Source organism: Tamandua tetradactyla, chromosome 17 (genome assembly GCF_023851605.1).
Source record: "Tamandua tetradactyla isolate mTamTet1 chromosome 17, mTamTet1.pri, whole genome shotgun sequence".
NCBI lineage: Eukaryota > Metazoa > Chordata > Mammalia > Pilosa > Myrmecophagidae > Tamandua > Tamandua tetradactyla.
Window position 1 is genome coordinate 65,286,743 of NC_135343.1, and position 20,764 is coordinate 65,307,506.

Sequence of the window (20,764 nt, forward strand, 5' to 3'; positions counted from 1 at the left end):
ATATATATATATATATTTATAAAATTGCAATCTTAGCCAAAGAAAGGGCAGTTATAAAAATATAATAAAGCATATAAATGCATATTCTTTAATGCAAAAATCATTACTAGGTAACACACTTCATTTCATTGATGGTTGTTTCAATTCACCCTGAAGAAAAAATAATACTGAATTTTACCCATCTAATAACCTCAAATATGGAGACCAAAAATTGAACAATTATAAGGAGAGCAAGCATAAATACACAAAGATAAATGTGGTATGTTAGATCCCCACTTTCAGCTTTATAAACAACCAGGAAAAATTAATAAATATAGGAAAATCTGAAGAACAAACAGAAAATATCATGAAAACATTGACAAATTTACACATTTACTTCAAGCCACACATGGAACCACCAAAAAAAATGCTCATAGGGGTGCATGGGGAGCGTAGCTGTGAAAGTTCCTGCCTGTCTTCCATGCAGAAGACCTGGGCTCATTGTCTGGGCCATGCACTCAAAAAAAAAGCTCATAGGTAAAGACAGAAAACGGACATGAACACATTTCAAAATATTGAGTGCTCTGACTTGCAGGAAATTAAGCTAGAGATCAAAAATAAAAGAAGATTTAAAAATATCTATACACTTTTAAAATAGTAATTTCATATCTATGCTCCACTTTTGAAAAGCACAAGTAAACTCCTACCAGACAGAATGTTCCACAGATAACAATAAACTCACCACAGAATTTAAAATACTAGAAGCACCGGACCCTGAAAAAAGAAGACAGAGTTTAGAAGAACATCAACTGATAGGAAAGGGGAAGTTTAATATAAAGAATTATTAAGCTATGATGGAGGAGTAACTATGAGATGTAAGAGAAAGCCAAATGGACCTTAAACTGCAGGTAAAGGTTTGCTCTCACATCTGAAACACAATGTGAGAAACACAGGGAAATGGGGGTCCCTCCCCAAGACTGACTTTTAGACCTTCTTGGAGAAGATGCAGTTTCAGTCCCCTGAATTGCAGGGAAATTTACTGAATTACATAGGCCACAGCTGGTCTTCAATCTTTGTGCAACAGGAAGGAACCCTCCAGGCATGGGAGGGGTACAGGAGAACCACAGGTAGGGGCAGAGTGCAGGTGTGCAGAGGGAGTGGGGACACAGGTGCAGGAAACAGGAATTGAGCCCACAGTGGTCTCATCAAAGGGACCTTCAAGGCTCTATTAGTTAGGGTTCTCTAGAGAAACCGAATCAACAGGGAACACTTGCAAATATAAAATTTATGAAAGTGTCTCACGTGTCCGTAGGAATGCAGAGTCCAAAATCTACAGGGCAGACTGTGAAGCCGATGACTCCGATGGATGGCCTGGAAGAACTCCACAGGAGAGGCTCACCAGACAAAGCAGGAATGCAACCTGTCTCCTCTGAGTCCTCCTTAAAAGGCTTCCCATGATTGCATTTAGAATCACTAATTGCAGAAGACACTCCCCTTTGGCTGATTACAAATGGAATCAGTTGTGGATGTAGCTGATGTGATCATGAACTAATCCTATGAAATGTCCTCATTGCAACAGACAGGTCAGCGCTTGCCCAATCAGATGAACAGGTACCACAACTTGGCCAAGTTGACACCTGTCCCTAACCATGACAGTCCACCCCTTGTCAACTTGGCACCTATGTATATATACATATATATCACCTTAGACCATACTTAATTTCCAAATGAAAACAAATAAGCACACATTTTTTCTTTTACCTGACAATACTCAACTGTCCTGCATATAGCTGGAAACATATTAAATCTCTCCAGAATAGGGTGCAAATCCTTGGGCAACATTCATTCTTAAACTTGATATCTTACAACTTAAATAGTATAAAACAAACAAAACAGCATTACAGTCCTCGTTTCTGTAACTGATCACTTGGTTGAAGTTCATATTTATCACTACCTTCTTCCACTACCCATTCCATGTTCCCTTTCCCCTCAGCAAGCACTGGCCATGGTTCTTTGCATGGTGGGGTGACCCAAACCTTCATTCCTGAAGTCTCAGAGCCATTAGTGGTCCTGCCTGGATTGTGTTGTTGCAGTTTTCCATTGATTTTAATCACAGGGCATGGTAGTACTAATAGACGTCCCAGGGGATCTCCTATATTCCAAGAAAACTGTTCTTTACCTCCATTATGTAGTTGCAGTCCTATTTTCTTCTGATAGTCAGGGTCCATTACCCCAGACAATAATGTAATCCCCTTCTTGGTGTGTTGATCCAGAGGCATAAGTAGCCCAAAGTGGCCAGGTGGCAATCTTAACTTCCAGTTCAGTGGTATCACTGTTGTTTCTCCTGGAGAAAGCACACCCTGTTTTGGAACTAAAACCTGTAGACCAGCAGAACTCAGGGTAGCAGGGACAGGAAGCAAAAATTTTCCTAGTGGATCACTAGGAGTAATAGTGAGTGGCACCACACCCATTTCCACCACTTGGTTCCTGGACCCATGGATCCTGGCTATGGGAGAAACAACACCATACAGCGGACGCTGATTCAGAGCATACACAGCTTCCTGGGGAACATTACCCCAGCCTTTCAAGTTTTTGCCACCTAGTTGGCACCATAATTGAGTTTTCAAAAGGCCATTCCACCGTTCTATTAATCCAGCTGCTTCAGGATGATGGAGGACATGGTAAGACCAGAGAATTTCATGAGCATGTGCCCATTCCCGCACTTCATTTGCTGTGAAGTGTGTTCCTTGATCCAAAGCAATGCTATGTGGAATACCATGACGATGGATAAGGCATTCTGTAAGCCCACGGATAGTAGTTTTGGCAGAAGCATTGCATGCAGGGAAAGCAAACCCATATCCAGAGTATGTGTCTATTCCAGTTAGAACAAATCGCTGCCTCTTCCATGAAGGGAGTGGTCCAATGTAATCAACCTGCCACCATGTAGCTAGCTGGTCACCTTGGGGAATGGTGCTATATCGGGGGCTGATTGTGGGTCTCTGCTGCTGGCAGATTGGGCACTCAGCATTGGCTGTAGCCAGGTCTGCCTTGGTGAGTGGAAGTCCATGTTGCGGAGCCCATGCATAACCTCGATCCCTACCACCATGACCACTTTGTTCATGAGCCCATTGGGCAATAACAGGAGTTGCTGGGGAAAGAGGCTGACTGGTATCCATAGAATGGGTCATCTTATTCACTTGATTAGTAAAATCTCCCTCTTCTGAAGTCACCCTCTGGTGTGCATTCACATGGGACACAAATATGTTCATGTTTTTAGCCCACTCAGAAAGGTCTATCCACATACTTCTTCCCCGGACCTTTTTGTCACCAATTTTCCAATCATGGTCTTTCCAAGTCCCTGACCATCCAGCCAAACCATTAGCAACAGCCCATGAGTCACTATACAAACGCACCTCTGGACAGTTTTCCTTCCAAGCAAAATGAACAACCAGGTGCACTGCTCGAAGTTCTGCCCACTGGGAGGATTTCCCCTCAACACTGTCCTTCAAGGACACCCCAGAAAGGGGTTGTAATGCTGCAAGTGTCCACTTTCGGGTGGTACCTGCATATCGTGCTGAACCATCTGTAAACCAGGCCCGAGTTTTCTCTTCCTCAGTCAATTCACTGTAAGGAATTCCCCAAGAGGCCATAGCTCTGGTCTGGGAAAGAGAAGGTAATGTGGCAGCAGGAGTGCAAACCATGGGCATTTGTGTCATTTCTTCATGTAACTTACTTGTGCCTTCAGGACCTGCTCTAGCTCTATCTTGTATATACCATTTCCACTTTACAATAGAGTGCTGCTGTGCACGCCCAACTTTATGGCTTGGTGGGTCAGACAACACCCAACTCATGATAGGCAACTCAGGTCTCATGGTAACTTGGTGGCCCATGGTTAAGCGTTCAGTCTCTACTAAGGCCCAGTAGCAGGCCAAAAGCTGTTTCTCAAAAAGAGAGTAGTTATCTGCAGCAGATGGTAAGGCTTTGCTCCAAAATCCTAAGGGTCTGCGTTGTGATTCTCCTATAGGGGCCTGCCAAAGGCTCCAGACAGCATCTCTATTTGCCACTGACACTTCCAGCACCATTGGTTCTGCTGGATCATACGGCCCAAGTGGCAGAGCAGCTTGCACAGCAGCCTGGACCTGTCGCAGAGCCTCCTCTTGTTCAGGTCCCCACTCAAAATTAGCAGCTTTTCTGGTCACTCGATAAATGGGCTGGAGTAGCACACCCAAATGAGGAATATGTTGTCGCCAAAATCCAAAAAGACCAACTAGGTGTTGTGCCTCTTTTTTGGTTGTGGGAGGGGCCAGATGCAGCAATTTATCCTTCACCTTAGAAGGGATATCTCAACATGCCCCACACCACTGGACACCTAGAAATTTTACTGAGGTGGAAGGCCCCTGTATTTTTGTTGGATTTATCTCCCATCCTCTGACACACAAATGCCTTACCAGTAAATCTAGAGTAGTTGCTACTTCTTGCTCACTAGGTCCAATCAACATGATATCATCAATATAATAGACCGGTGTGATGTCTTGTGGGAGGCAGAAACGATCAAGGTCTCTGAGAACAAGATTATGACATAGGGCTGGAGAGTTGATATACCCCTGAGGTAGGACAGTGAAAGTATATTGCTGACCTTGCCAGCTGAATGCAAACTGTTTCTGGTGGTCCTTACTAACAGCTATTGAGAAAAAAGCATTTGCCAGATCAATAGCTGCATACCAGGTACCAGGGGATGTATTGATTTGCTCAAGCAATGATACTACATCTGGATCAGCAGCTGCAATTGGAGTTACCACCTGGTTGAGCTTACGATAATCCACTGTCATTCTCCAAGACCCATCTGTTTTCTGCACAGGCCAAATAGGAGAGTTGAATGGGGATGTGGTGGGAATCACCACCCCTGCATCTTTCAAGTCCTTAAGAGTGGCAGTAATCTCTGCAATCCCTCCAGGAATACGGTATTACTTTTGATTTACTATTTTGCTTGGTAGGGGCAGTTCTAGTGGCTTCCACTTGGCCTTTCCCACCATAATAGTCCTCACTGCACGAGTTAGAGAACCAACGTGGGGATTCTGCCAGTTGCTCAGTATGTCTATGCCAATTATACATTCCGGAACTGGGGAAATAACTACAGGATGGGTCTGGGGGCCCACTGGACCCACTGTGAGATGTACCTGAGCTAAAACTCCATTGATCACCTGGCCTCCATAAGCCCCCACTCTGACTGGTGGTCCAGAGTGACGTTTTGGGTCCCCTGGAATTAATGTCACTTCTGAACCAGTGTCTAATAATCCCCAAAATATCTGATCATTTCCTTTTCCCCAGTGCACAGTTACCCTGGTAAAAGGCCGTCGGTCTCCTTGGAGAAGACTTAGAGGAAGGTTAACAGTATAAATTTGTGGCAGTGTAACAGGTTTCTCCCCCATAGGGACCTGGCCTCCCCTTCATTCAAGGGGCTCAGGGTCTGTAAATTGTTTCAAGTCTGGAAATTGATTAAGGGGCCATGACTCTGTGTTTTTGTAATTCAGATTAGACTTCTGTTCCCTTGACCTAGAACTCTTTTGTTATACAGCTCCAACAAGAATTTAGTAGACTGCCCTTCTATTGTATTTCTAGGCACCCCATGATTTACTAGCCAATGCCACAAATCTCTGCATGTCATATAATTTTGATGCCTCCTTTGAGTTTGTTGTCTATTATAATAGCCGTGTCTACCCTGTCTTTGGTGATTAAGTGCTGCCACCTGGCTTCTGCCAACTCGGGATCCTGTCATCCCCATTGTGTTTAAGGACTCCAGCTCAGTGACAGCAGTTCCTACAGTAATATCTGACCTACAGAGAAGTGCAACCACAGAGCTCTTGAGGGATGATGGTGCTAGTCTCACAAACTTATTTCTCACTGTTCTGGTAAAAGGTGCATCCTCTGGACATTCCTGGGGTGTAAGAGCAGGCTTTGCATGATAAATCCACTCTAACATCCCAATCTCTCTAAGCCTCTGGATCCCCTCATCTACATTATACCAGGGCAGTTCTGGCATTTCAACCTCAGGTAATGTTGGCCACCTTTTGATCCATGTTTCAACCAACCACCCAAACAAGCTGTTAACACCTTTTCTAACTGCTCGAGCTATAACATTGAATGCAGAATCTCTGCTTAGTGGGCCCATATCAATAAATTCAGCCTGATCCAGCCTTATATTCCTCCCACCATTATCCCACACTCTTAAAATCCATTGCCACACATATTCCCCTGATTTCTGTCTATATTAATTGGAAAACTCACACAGTTCTTTTGGAGTATCATGTACCTCCTCCTGTGTGATACTTTGTACCTCACCTTTAGGGGCCTGTTGGGACTTTAGTCTACTTATAGGTCTAGAAGAAATGAGGGGTGGTGGGGGTGGGTCATGAAAAGAATTAGAAATATCTTCCAAGCCATTTGCTTCAGGGCTTTCATTTGCAGTTTCATCTGGTGAAACAGGATTAATAACTCTAGGTTTAATCCCTTCAGGAGGAGGTTGGGTGGCCAATTCCTCAAGGCAGGCTGGAGGTGGGGCGGCTATGTCCTCAGGGCAGACTATTACAGGGTTATCTAAAGAAGGCTCAGCATGGTCTAGGGTTTCAACCTCACCCCCAACATCATTATCAATCCATATGTCACCATCCCATTTTTCAGTGTCCCACTCCTTTCCAATCAATGCCCTCACACCATGCAAGACTGAGATTTCAGTTTATGTTGTAAAGTTCCTACTCTAACAATAAGATTCTGAGTCTGATTTTCAGAGATCTCAAATCTACGGCTACAGGAAATAAGATTTTCCTTCTGGATACTCATAGAAACCTCTACATCTTTAGATGGCGCTTAAGCTTCTCTTTTGAAGCCTTAAGCCCATCCCTTTCACCCTTTAATGTAGACAGTGTATCTAACAACAACCAACCAACATCTCTATAACTCTTATTTCTACAAAACTCTGTAAAGGTGTCAAAAATATTATCCCCCAGAGTCTGGCTTCGTATAAGTGAAGCTTTAGGAGAATTGAATGATGATATTTTGACTATCTCCTTTGCCAACTCACTTCATGGATTGGAAGTGTCATTCTGATTATGGGAATCAGAGTCCTCAGTGTTTCTGAGTCCAGTCAGAGTAGAAAACCATTCATAAAAACCCATTTTTAAGATTCTGTTCCTTAAAAACCACTCCTGGTACCAAGATGTATTAGTTAGGGTTCTCTAGAGAAACAGAATCAACAGGAAACACTTGCAAATATAAAATTTATGAAAGTGTCTCACGTGACCGTAGGAATGCAGAGTCCAAAATCCACAGGGCAGGCTGTGAAGCTGATGACTCCAATGGATGGACTGGATGAACTCCACAGAAGAGGCTCACCAGCCAAAGCAGGAATGAAACCTGTCTCCTCTGAGTCCTCCTTAAAAGGCTTCCCATGATTGGATTTAGCATCACTAATTGCAGAAGACACTCCCCTTTGGCTGATTACAAATGGAATCAGTTGTGGATGTAGCTGACGTGATCATGGCCTAATCCTATGAAATGTCTTCATTGCAACAGACAGGCCAGCGCTTGCCCAATCAGATGAACAGGTACCACAACTTGGCCAAGTTGACACCTGTCCCTAACCATCACAAAGGCCATGGAATGTATGGTGTGTGAAGAAAACTATTAAAAAAAGTGTTGATTTGATATATTGTGGTGGATTAACACAGCGAAATTCTGTTCAGCAGTGAAAGTGAATAAATTGCAGATGCGTGCAACAAAATAGTTGTTTAATGAATACCTAATGAAATATGCTAGCAACAAAATAATGTGTTCAGAATGTTTCTATTTATATAAAGTTCTGTAACAAGCAAAACTGTATGGCTTAGTACTATCTGTCTGGAATTTAAAAATATGAATAAAGAAAGTGATTCTATGAGATTCAGAGAAATGAAGAAGGGAGTGTTATGGCTGGTAAGGGAGGAGTGGCTTTGAGTAGGATGTGGGGCATAAATGTGCCAGGTCATGGTGAGATTTTGGTGGCTACTAGGTTGTTGTTTCTCAAAAACATCTATGTGTGTGCATTTTATGCAATTTTCATTGCCATATTTTATAATAAAAATAATATTAAATACAAATCTATGATACACATAACTTCACATATTTATTGTTACATATGAAAAATAATATCCTCAAATTACCCAAGCATTGTATTTGACAATGTATTTGGTCAACTAGCATTTGCTGAGTAAATTAATAAAAAGAAATAAACTGATTAGAGGAAAGCTTTAATTCTGTCAATATTCCTGTTAGTTGATAGAACAGTTTTATGTTGTTTCAATTTATTTATATTTACAGTTCAAACTTCTCTTCTGATGTTGAACATTCTTGAATGTCTCTTTGGCACTTTTAGCTCAGTATCTCTGGAACCTATCTCATGATCTTTACGCCTCCACACAAGCCAACCCCACCCAATGCCACCTAAGGGAAGGAACAGCACACATCCTGTTGTCTAAACCAGAATCACTGGAGTCATTCTTGACAACACTCTTTACCTCAGCACTCACCTCCACCTCCTGTCAATCTTACAACCACATATTCCCCAACATATCCACTTCCTCCTGACTCCACTGCCATGGCTTTATACCAAGCCACCAACATGTCTCTCCTGGATTACTGAAATAGCCTCCTGAGTGGTCTTCTTACATCTTTTCTTTATTCTTTTTTTTGAAAGTTAACTACACTAAAACTTGAGTGATTTTTCAAAAAGGCAAATTTAGTCATGTCATCTGTCTGCTTAAAAAACCTACCAAAACTTTCCATTGCATTAAGGTAAGTGGACACACATGCAAACATAGAAGGTATTCCCTGTTGGTCTCATACATACATATCCTAAAAAGCTTTTCATTTTATGACATTCTTTTATTGGTATCTTTTATCCCTTAAAACTTAAATTCTGAGAGACAGGCTCATGTTTTAAATTGGTTATTACTATTATTATAGAGCAAACATCCAGAAGTGTACTTGGCATATAGTAGATTCTCAATTAGAGTTTATTTAATATAGGCAAAAGGAAAAGAAAAATCAATGAATAAAAGCAAACCCATTTGCAAATATAGCACTAAAATAGAATAACAAATTGTTTAATGCAGTATATAAAATAATCTAGGTTTAATGTAAGTGTAAAGCATTTAGTATGAAATAAATACCCTGGGAAAAGAACCTGATGAACATCTAGTGCAGTCATGTATGAAAACACAATTTTGTTGTTGCCAAAGACTGTTTTCCACCTCTTGACCAAGCTGCCAGCCTTCCTCCTTCATGCCCCTTTCCCACTGACTCCCTCTACCTCACCATTTTAAAACCATGTGTGGGAGAAGAAGAATTGGAATTGCAGGGGAATAAAAGGAAACAAGTGGTACATTCAGACCCTAACTATACTAAATACCAATATACTGGGAATTGCCCCTCAAATTTCCATGCCTTAGAGACTCCTAAGGTGGCAGCTCCTTTTCTCCCTCCTCCTGTCTCTTTGCCCTTACAGGATCCAGGCAGCCTGAGTACCTCAAAGGAAAATATTGCCAACCAAGTGGTCCAAAAGGAAACTTCAGTGAATCCATCTCGTGCTCTTGTGACCAACAGCAAGAATCTAATGCCTTTCCTCCAATATACTCAAAGTCCTTATAAAGCATATAGACTTTTGTTTAAAAAAAAGGTGAATTCTACTTCCCATAACCCTCTATAAATGGCCCTGAATAAAGTCACTTTGGCCTGTTTAACATTGACTGGTCCAGTTTTTGTTCTTTGATTTTGGGCAAGGATTTGGATGCAAAGAACAGTAATGTGTTGGGGCCCCTCTAAGCTAAAGCTGAAATGGCAAGCAACATCCATGGTTTACAGATTTGAGGAGTCTAGGGAACATGCTGGACAAAACATATTGGAATGAGGATGGCATGTATGGAGTCCAAAAATCACAGAAATAGGCTCATATGCTGCCACTGTCAGCACGGATGGACAGCAGACAATCCAGATGGCCCATTCGTAGTGGACTCCAGTCATGGGACATTGGATAGTAGAAGCCTCTACTCCTGCCCTCATTGGAGAGATTTCAGTCAGTAAATGATTAAATTTCATGATTTAGAATTCAGAAAATATATATATTCCATATATATTCTTTTGAAAAATGGTTCATCATGAACATATTTCTGTTTTGAGCACCTGTACCAGCACTGCTAAAATATCAATATAACTCTCTTTGGTTTGTTAGAGAATCCAAGGCTAAAGGTGTAGGCTCCTCTCATAGTCAAAATGTAAGTAAGGAATGACAGCTTATAATATTTTAACCTATCCCTGGGGCTTCAGCAATCTCCTCTATTTTTCTTTACAGGAACATTCCTGAGGCAGCCCCTTGCCTCCACTCTGATGATCTGACCCTCATGAATGGAGCCTTTTCAGGGGTTTGGAGAACATCAGTGAGAAGAGAAGCTGTGAGATGGTTTCATCATCCCAGAGCCTCTGGGTTCTGCTCTACTATGTTCCAGATAAAGACATATTTGCCAGCTTACAAATATAGTTTTTCCACCAAATCATCACTCTGTTCAGTAAAATCTATGGCATTAAAATAGGATATGAAATTAATGCTAAAGCAGCACAGTCTATCCACCTATCACAGTTACAAATTACTACTGCATCATTTTATCTTCTGTCCCTGAGTGGCACTGCATGTCTGCAGGAGTACCTTCTCATGTCCACAACACTGATTTTAAGCAAATCATACCCTCTCAGTCCACTCTCTGGGGCCCTCTGTGGTTGATCAGTTGATATAATCTCCCAAATATTTGATGTCTCCCTAGATCCATGTCTTTTTTTTTGTATGCTGTATGTTGGAAGTCACATTTCATTATTTTCCATGGGAGTATTCCATTATTGCACCAAAATTTCTTGAATTTTGTTTCTTTGTTTGCTTGTCTGTGGGGAAATTCATTGGCCTGGAATTGATCCCAGGTCTCCTGCATGGCAGGAAAGAATTTTACCACTGAAATGCACTTGCGCCCCCATGATCCATTTGTTTTGAAATGTATCTCTGTAGCCTTCCCATAAACAAGGATAGCAACTTGCCCTCTCATTTAATACAATCTGGTCATGTGAATTACCTTGAACAAGAGAATGGAGTCTAAGCTTGAATTAACCTTTTAAGCTTTTATATTTCCTCTTGCAAACCTGACAAGAGCCATCAGAATCAGCAAGGATTATTCTGGCAGAAGATGCAGAGATGTGGCCCAATCAACTCAAAACCATGCTGATGGCCAAAAAAAGTCATGTGAAAGACAAGAAATATGTTCGTGCCTTTCTAGGCCTGGGAGGTCGAATGGGGCCTGGCAGCTACCTGAACATACAAGGACAAACCCAGTCAAGATGAGTCAAGCCTACCAATAACAACAGAGCTAACCAACCAACAAGAGAGATTTGAGAATGCTTTTCATATAAAGCACTGAATTTTGAGTTGGTTTATGATGTGGCAATAGCTTATACACCATTTTCTTTTCTTTCTTTTTTGTTATTAATTTAAAAAATTAACAACAAACAAAGAAAACAGTAGGATATCATTCCATTCTACTTACTATACTTTCAGGGATCATTTCTATACTTCATTTTCTTTTAATACTTTCCCTCTCTTACTATGAGAAAATATTTCCCCTCACCTTTAGTTCTCATCATAGCAAAATGACATAGGAAGTATTATGCTTATGTGTGAGCTTATTTTCTTTCTCAACAACTAGAATAGAAAGAGTGACCTTTTTATCTGACAAATAGCAAGCAATTAGTAATATTTTTAAAGGCTTTCAATTTTTAATATCAAGTTTTGGAATCATTATGTAAGTGTGTTCAGTTTACACTGCTCTGGCTTTCTCAGATAGTTCCTGAAACTGAAAGCCTTAAACCAGTGTGTTGGAGAAAGTTGTGCAGAAATAAAACTAGTTCACATGAAGTTTTCCTGTTTATGCAGCATAAATAAACATGTGAATTAAATATTTTCCAAAATATTCCACTTATAGCACATATAAAAGCCATGAATTTTGTCAATCAGAGATCATGGAAAGAATGACAGAGTTAATGGATGGTAGAATTGTCTTTGAAGGAATGAGTATAATGGAAAGAGAAGTAGCAAAGGAAATGGGCAGTAAGAAAGGAGGTGGAGGATAAATACTTCAGTAACAAGGACAAGGAAGGCTTGAAGGAAAGACAGAGTTAATTAAAGGAAAAAGTAGAACAGGAGGCCTAACTATTAGACAAAAAGTTTCAATATGAAGAGGCGGGAGAAGGGGAGCAGCTGCTGCTGCAGGACTCAGTGCCCTACAGCTGGGAGAGGTTTGTGTTCGAGGCTGAAGCGCTGTGGAAGGAGAATTTCTACTTTGCAGACAGTAATAACTGGCCATGTCTTCAGCCTGGGCTCCACTGATGCTGAGAGAGAAATCTGTCCCAGACCCACTGCCGCTGAATCGGTCCGGGACCCCAGATGCCCGGGTGACTGCACCATAGATGAGCAGTTTGGGAGCCTGTCCTGGTTTCTGCTGGTACCAGGCTAAGTAGTTCTTCTGGTTGGAGCTGTGCAAAAGACTCTGACTGGCCTTGCAGCTCATGGTGACAGTCTCTCCTGGAGTCAAAGTCACAAAGGCTGGAGACTGGATCATTGCGATGTCCCCACTGGCATCTGCAGGTTGAAAAGAACATATAATAAATCACAGATGTATAAAATATATACCCAAATGTAAATTTCCTCATTAATCATATGTAATCAGATCTGTTTGAGATGGAACAGTCTGTACACTCTGCATGTTAAAACCATCTCTCCAGCTTTATGAAGACATTGCTCTTCTAAGCTCTCACCTGAGACCCAGAGCCCCAGGAGGATGAGAAGTTGGGACTGTAATAGCATCTTGCTCACCATCTGGTGCACTCAGGCCCCATCTCCAGGGAATCCCCATTAATAGAGTCTGAGAAGCAGCTGAGTTCCCAGGAGTCTATGCAAATCAGCACAGGGTATAAAGGGAAACACACTGTGCAGTGAGCTGTGAAGACAGATAATGGAAGGAAGTGGACAAAATAACTTTGCCATAGGAAATGTGAGCATAGTCCTGCAAACATCCCAGAAATCAACTGCAAACTATACTTTTCAACAAACTTTAGCAAAATTATGAAATATTAAATATTTTACTATCCACTTTATGCTTCAAACTTCCTGCAATGATCTTGTGTACCTAAATTAAATTTGTAATTGAATATATGTGTTAGTTAGTGTAAAGTATCTGAACATAAATGAACTTTAAAAATATGGTAGCAGGAACTATGTGGAATATATTAATATCATGGGATAGAATGAAGACATAGTGCACAAATTATGCATCTGTCTCAGTCTATTTTGAATTTTAAATACATATATGAAATTCTTTTTCTACATCTCAAAGTCATCTAAATATTTCCACAACCAGCCCTCTGATACTGCTCTCAACCCAAATAATGTCTCCAAAAATGTGTCAACAGACACATAAATATTACCCTTGATGTTGCCGATTAGACCATGAGTTTTCAAATCATCAATGAAGAGATTCCCAGGCTAAAGTGAAATGCACCATATCATAGTAATATGGAAAATATACCCACTTCCCAGGGTCTCAGAATAAGTTCTTTACTCACTCCTTCCAAAGCGAGTGAGTTCTACACTCACTCACTATAGGTTCTACACTCACTCACTATAGGTTTATAGGTTCTACAAATAAAAAAATATGTGTAGAATTATTCAAATAGCAATATAAACCTTTCTACACCTAGGACTTTAAATTACGAGAAAATGAAACAGAACCCCTGACCTCTTAATCTTTCATTTATCTGGGAGGGACAGAAAATGAACAAGGGACATATCCTCAACCTCTCATATCTGGCTTCTCTGAGATTTCCCCCCTGCCACAAAGCTATTGATACAGGACAAGTGGGGCAAAGTGCATCCAGGTCCATTTCATGGTCATCCCTCATCATGAACAGAGTCAGAGGAAAAGATAAAATTCGGGAAAGTTTAGCAATCTTATATGCACCATAATTCCTCCTGTTTCATAATTTCCACTTTTCCTGCAAGGCAATCATCCTTCTGCCACAGAGAAGTTTCCCTTAATGTGGCATGTACTAAGGCAGATATTGTTTCAGTTCTAATTAATAATACATTTATGTTTCCGTAGCTGTCTCCATATGAACCTAGTATGTCAGGTGAAGGTACGATTTCTAGGAATTCATGAGCATCTTCTCCAAAAAGTATCTTTCAAATAAATAGCTGACAGCTTCCAACACTACCATTGCAGCCACCGAGTGCACTCGGCCAGCTCATGCACTGAGGAGTGCACAGCACAGAACAAAGCTCAACTGGGCAGGATGCCAAGAAGTTGCAGGGACAGATGCACCAACCAGGAGGATCTGGCTGCCCCATGATGGAAAGGGAAAGGGCAAGTGGTGGAGGGAGATCCTCACAGGTCTCTCTCAGACAGAGCTGTAGTTTTGAGAGACTGATCTCCTCACCCCACTGGGATTCATGAACTAATTGTAACAGAGGCTGAGAGTAAAACATTAACAAATAAAATATCTTTAAATCTGACATGATTTCTTTCAATGAAGCTATTGGTGACACTTTAAGAAAACATTTTAAAACTGAAACAGGATGCTCAGCTGGACAGCACTCTCAGTAAACTGATATAAAGAGCACTTTTCAGAATGGCATGAAGAAAAAAGTTAACCTTAGTAAGAATGAATTCATCCACAAAGTGTAAATGACACAAGGATTCATCATCTGTAAGGACTGTCACTGTTTCCCAGATGAGCTGCATATCAAAATCAGATGGGAATCTTTGAAAATATGACTCTTTAGCTACCATATTAACAGTTCCAAAGAATTGGGATTTGTGAATCTGCATTTTAGCAAAATCTAAAGACTTGGTTTTTGTAGCCTGTCTCACCAGTCAATGACTGGGTATTTAGAAAACAGCTCTACAACACATAAGCAGTTCCCAGAATCATCAGGGATAACAATACAATTTATTTCACTAGGTCTATATAAGGATTAAAGGAGGTATTTGAAAACATATCATAGGTATTAATAATTACCATAATTATCCAATTAAAAAGTATTGACAAACTGACTAATGACCGAAACATGACTTTTAAATACAGAAATTAAAGATCCATGACTGAATTCACTTTGGGAGGGATAAGTGGAAAAGCACCATCGTGCTGTGTGTTCAAGAAAGTATGGCAACAAAAATATTAGGCAGAAACAAGAGCACTCTGAGGTTGGAGGACATAGTTACATTTTGATAAAAATTGAAGACATAATAGACTAAGAAGAAAGAGGCACTTGTGCAGCATGGAAATGCTGTTTCATGAAGCTCTGCCAGAGGTGTTTTCCTTCTTCATCTCCAAAGATCTCTGGCTATGTAGGCTCTAAAACTTTTTCCAAAGTGGTTCCCTCTTAAAGGGCTCCAGTAAGCAACCCACCTTGGATAGGTGGAGCCACATCACCATAAGAATAATAAAAAATCCCCCATCCAAAATTATTGAATGAGGATTAAAGGACATGGCTTTTCTGGGGTCCATGACAGACTCAAACTGGCACACCTGCATTTTACCTTCTCATAAAGGACTCCAATGAAAGATTAACACCCACCTTCGGGCAGTTCCCCAAGCCATGGCGGCCAGCGACTGGTGCCCCTCCCATACACGTGTCTTCCTGGGCTGCCTGGGAGCCTCGGATCAGCGGTTTCCCAAGCCGCGGTGGAAGCAACCAGTGCCCCTACCACACACGTGGCTTCCCGGGGCAGCTGGGAGCCTCGGATCAGCGGTTCCCCAAGCCACAGCCACCAGTGACTGGAGCCCCTCCCACATACGCGGCTTCCCAGGCTGGCTAGGAGCCTCGGATCAGCAGTTTCCCAAGCCGCGTGGCTGGAACCCCTCCCCCACAGGCAACTTCCCGGAGGGAAAGGAGAGAGTCTCCAACAGTAGTAGAGACTGAGCCCAACCTAACAACAATAGTGGTATTAATGAACAACTTCTGACTACTAAAAATAGGCCCTCAGCTCAGGCGAAACTGATCAAAGCAGAAGTTGCTTATTGGGCTAGCTGACAAAGAGGAAAGGAGGTGAAACAGAGCCTTCTATGGCTGTTTCTATGAAGGCTTGGTTGCCTCTGGGCTCAGCGCTGGGATTACACAGGTTGCAACTGCTCTGAATGCAGAAACAGGCTACTTTCAGGGCTCTCTACAACCTGAACCTTCCCTATGGGACAGGTGAAACACAACTCAGGTGGAATCCCTCTCTCAATGAATTCAGATCCCAGGACTTCACAATTTGAAGCCATTAAAACCAAACTACAACCCTTCCTCTGTCTCCACCACACACCCAGCAGTGAGAGTCTTTCAAAGTTAAAGGAGTCACAACATCTTTGGCTGGTGGGACCCACAGAGAGACAAGCACCACATACAGGGCAGGATAAGAAAAACAGAGCCCAGAGACCACACAGGAAAGTCTTTCAACCTGCTGGGTCCCACACTCAGGGAAATCTGATTAAATGCCCAGACACCAGCAAAAAATAACAAATCACACCAGGAAAATTGAAGGTATGGCCCAGTCAAAGGAACAAACCAATAGCTCAAATGAGATACAGGAGCTGAAACAACTAATTCTGAATATACGAACAGAAATGGAAAACCTCTTCAAAAACCAAATCAATAAATTGAGGGAGGACATGAAGAAGGCATGGGATAAACAAAAAGAAGAAATGGAAAGTCTGAAAAAACAAATCACAGAACTTATGGGAATGAAAGATACAGTAGAAGAGATGAAAAAAACAATGGAAACCTACAATGGTAGATTTCAAGAGACAGAGGTTAGAATTAGTGAACTGGAGGATGGAACATCTGAAATCCAAAAAGAAACAGAAACTATAGGGGAAAGAATGGAAAAATTTGAGCAGGGGCTCAAGGAATTGAATGATAACATGAAGCACACAACTATACGCGTTGTGGGTGTCCCAGAAGGAGAAGAGAAGGGAAAAGGAGGAGAAAAACTAATGGAAGAAATTATCACTGAAAATTTCCCAACTCTTAAGAAAGACCTAAAACTACAGATCCAAGAAGTGCAGTGTACCCCAAAGAGAATAGATACAAATAGGCATTCTCAAAGACACTTACTAGTTAGAATGTCAGAGGTGAAAAAGAAAGAGAGGATCTTGAAAGCAGCAAGAGAAAAACAATCCATCACATACAAGGGAAACCCAATAAGACTATGTGTAGATTTCTCAACAGAAGCCGTGGAAGCAAGAAGACAGTAGGATGATATATTCAAATTACTGAAAGAGAAAAACTGCCAACCAAGACTTCTATATCGAGCAAAATTGTTCTTCAAAAATGAAGGAGAAATTAAAACATTTTCAGGCATAAAATCATTGAGAGAATTTGTGACCAAGAGACCAGCTCTGCAAGAAATACTAAAGGGGGCACTAGAGTGAGATATGAAAAGACAGAAGAGAGAGGTATGGAGAAGAGTGTAGAAAGAACATATCAAAAACTATGGGACACAGCAAAGGCAGTGCTAAGAGCGAAATTTATTGCCCTAAATGCCTATATCAGAAAAGAAGAAAGCACAAAAATTTGGGAATTAACTGTTCACTTGTAAGAACTGGAGAAAGAACAGCAAACTAACCCCAAAGCAAGCAAAAGGAAAGAAATAACAAAGATTAGAGCAGAAAAAATGAAAATGAGAACATGAAAACAATAGAGAAAATCAATAAGACCAGAAGTTGGTTCTATGAGAAAATCAACAAGATTGATGGGCCCTTAGCAAGATTGACAAAAAGAAGAAGAGAGAGGATGCAAATAAATAAGATCATAAATGGAAGAGGAGAAATAACCACTGACCTCACAGAAATAAAGGAGGTAATAACAGGATACTATGAACAACTTTACTCTAATAAATACAACAATGTAGATGAAATGGACAAGTTCCTAGAAAGGCATGAATAACCTACTTTGACTCAAGAAGAAACAGATGACCTCAACAAACCAATCACAAGTAAAGAAATTAAATCAGCCATTCAAAAGCTTCCCAAAAAGAAAAGTCCAGGACCAGATGGCTTCACATGTGAATTCTACCAAACAATCCAGAAAGAATTAGTACCAACTCTACTCAAACTCTTCAAAAAAATTGAAGTGGAGGGAAAGCTACCTAATTCATTCTATGAAGCCAACATCACCCTCATAACAAAACCAGGCAAAGATATTACAAAAAAATAAAACTACAGACCAATCTCTCTAATGAATATAGATGCAAAAATACTCAAAAAAATCTAGCAAATCGAATCCAGCAACACATTAAAAGAATTATACATCATGACCAAGTAGGATTCATCCCAGGTATGCAAGGATGGTTCAACATAAGAAAATCAATTAACGTAATACACCATATCAACAGATCAAAGTAGAAAAATCACATGATCATCTCAATTGATGCAGAGAAGGCATCTGACAAGATTCAACATCCTTTCCTGTTGAAAACACTTCAAAGGATAGGAAGGCAAGGGAACTTCCTTAAAATGATAGAGGGAATATATGAAAAACCCACAGCTAATATCATCCTCAATGGGGAAAAATTTAAAAATTTCCCCCTAAGATCAGGAACAAGACAAGGATGTCCATTATCACCACTATTATTCAACATCATGTTGGAGGTTCTAGCCAGAGCAATTAGACAAGAAAAAGAAATACAAGGCATCAAAATTGGAAAGGAAGAAGTTAAACTATCACTGTTTGCAGACGATATGATACTATATGTCGAAAACCAAGAAAATCCACAACAAAACTACTAGAGCTAATAAATGAGTACAGCAAAGTAACAGGTTACAAGATCAACATTCAAAAATCTGTAGTGTTTCTATACACTAGCAATGAACAAGCTGAGGGGGAAATCAAAAAACGAATTCCATTTACAATTGCAACTAAAAGAATAAAATATTTAGGAATAAATTTAACTAGAGAGACAAAAGACCTATAAAAGAAAACTACAAAAAACTGTTAAAAGAAATCACAGAAGACCTAATGGATGGAAGGGCATACCATGTTCATGGATTGGAAGACTAAATATAGTTAAGATGTCAATTCTACCTAAATTGATTTACAGATTCAATGCAATACCAATCAAAATCCCAACAACTTATTTTTTGGAAATAGAAAAACCAATAAGCAAATTTATCCGGAAGGGCAGGGTGCCCCGAATTGCTAAAAGTATCTTTAGGAAAAAAAAACGAAAGCTGGAGGTCTCACGCTGCTGGACTTCAAGGCATATTATGAAGTCACAGTGGTCAAAACAACATTGTACTGGCATAAAGATCGATATATCAACCAATGGAATTGAATAGAGTGCTCAGATATAGACATTTGATCTTTGATCAGGCAGTCATGCCAACTCACCTGGGACAGAACAGTCTCTTCAATAAGTGGTGCCTAGAGAACTGGATATCCATATGCAAAAGAATGAAAGAGGACCCATATCTCACACCCTATACAAACTTTAACTCAAAATGGATCAAAGATCTAAACATTAGGTCTAAGACCATAAAACAGTTAGAGGAAAATGTAGGGAGATATCTTATGATCTTACAATTGGAGATGGTTTTATGGCCCTTAAACCTAAAGCAAGAGCACTGAGGAAAGAAAGAAATAAATGGGAGCTCCTCAAAATCAAACACTTTTGTGCATCAAAGAACTTCATCAAGAAAGTAGAAAGACTGCCTGCACAATGGGAGACAATATTTGGAAACGACATACCAGATGCAGGTCTAGTATCCAGAATTTATAGAGAGATTGTTCAACTCAACAACAAAAAGACATTCAATCCAACTACAAAATGGGAAAAAGATTTGAACAGACACCTCTCAGAAGAGGAAATACAAATGGCTAAAAGACACATGAAGAGATGCTCAATGTCCCTGGCCATTAGAGAAATGCAAATCAAAACCACAATGAGATATCATCTCACACCCACCAGAATGGCCATTATCAACAAAACAGAAAATGACAAGTGCTGGAGAGGATGTGGAGAAAGAGGCACACTTATCCACTGTTGGTGGGAATGTCAAATGGTGCAAACACTGTGGAAGGCAGTTTGGTGGTTCCTCAAAAAGCTGAATATAGTATTGCAATATGACCCAGCAATACCATTGCTAGGTATCTACTCAAAGGACTTAAGGGCAAAGACAGAAACGGACATTTGCACACCAATGTTTATAGCAGCATTATTTACAATTGCAAAGAGATGGAAACAGCCCATCAACAGTCAAGTGGCTAATGAAACTGTGGTATATACCTACGATGGTATATTATGCAGCTTTAAGACAGAATGAACTTATGAAGCATGTAATAACATGGACGAACCTAGAGAACATTATGCTGAGTGAGACTAGCCAAAAACTAAAGGAAAAATACTGTATGGTCCCACTGATGTGAACCAACATTAGAGAATAAACTTGGAATATGTCATTGGTAACAGAGACCATCAGAAGATAGAAATAGGGTAAGATAATAGGTAATTGGAGCTGAAGGGATACAGACTGTGCAACAGGTCTGGATACAAAAACTCAAAAATGGACAGCACAGTACTACCTAATTGTAATGCAATTATGTTAAAACAGTGAATGAAGCTGCATCTGAGCTATAGTTTTTTTATATATATTTTTCATATTTTTAATTTTTATTTTTTTC

At 40.4% G+C, this 20,764-nt stretch overlaps 1 pseudogene; it reads right to left on the bottom strand.

Moving 5' to 3' along the window:
- Positions 1–12,922, bottom strand: part of LOC143661212 (immunoglobulin kappa variable 4-1 pseudogene) — a 28,112-nt pseudogene extending 15,190 nt beyond the window's left edge.
- Between the last annotated feature and the right edge of the window lie 7,842 nt (positions 12,923–20,764).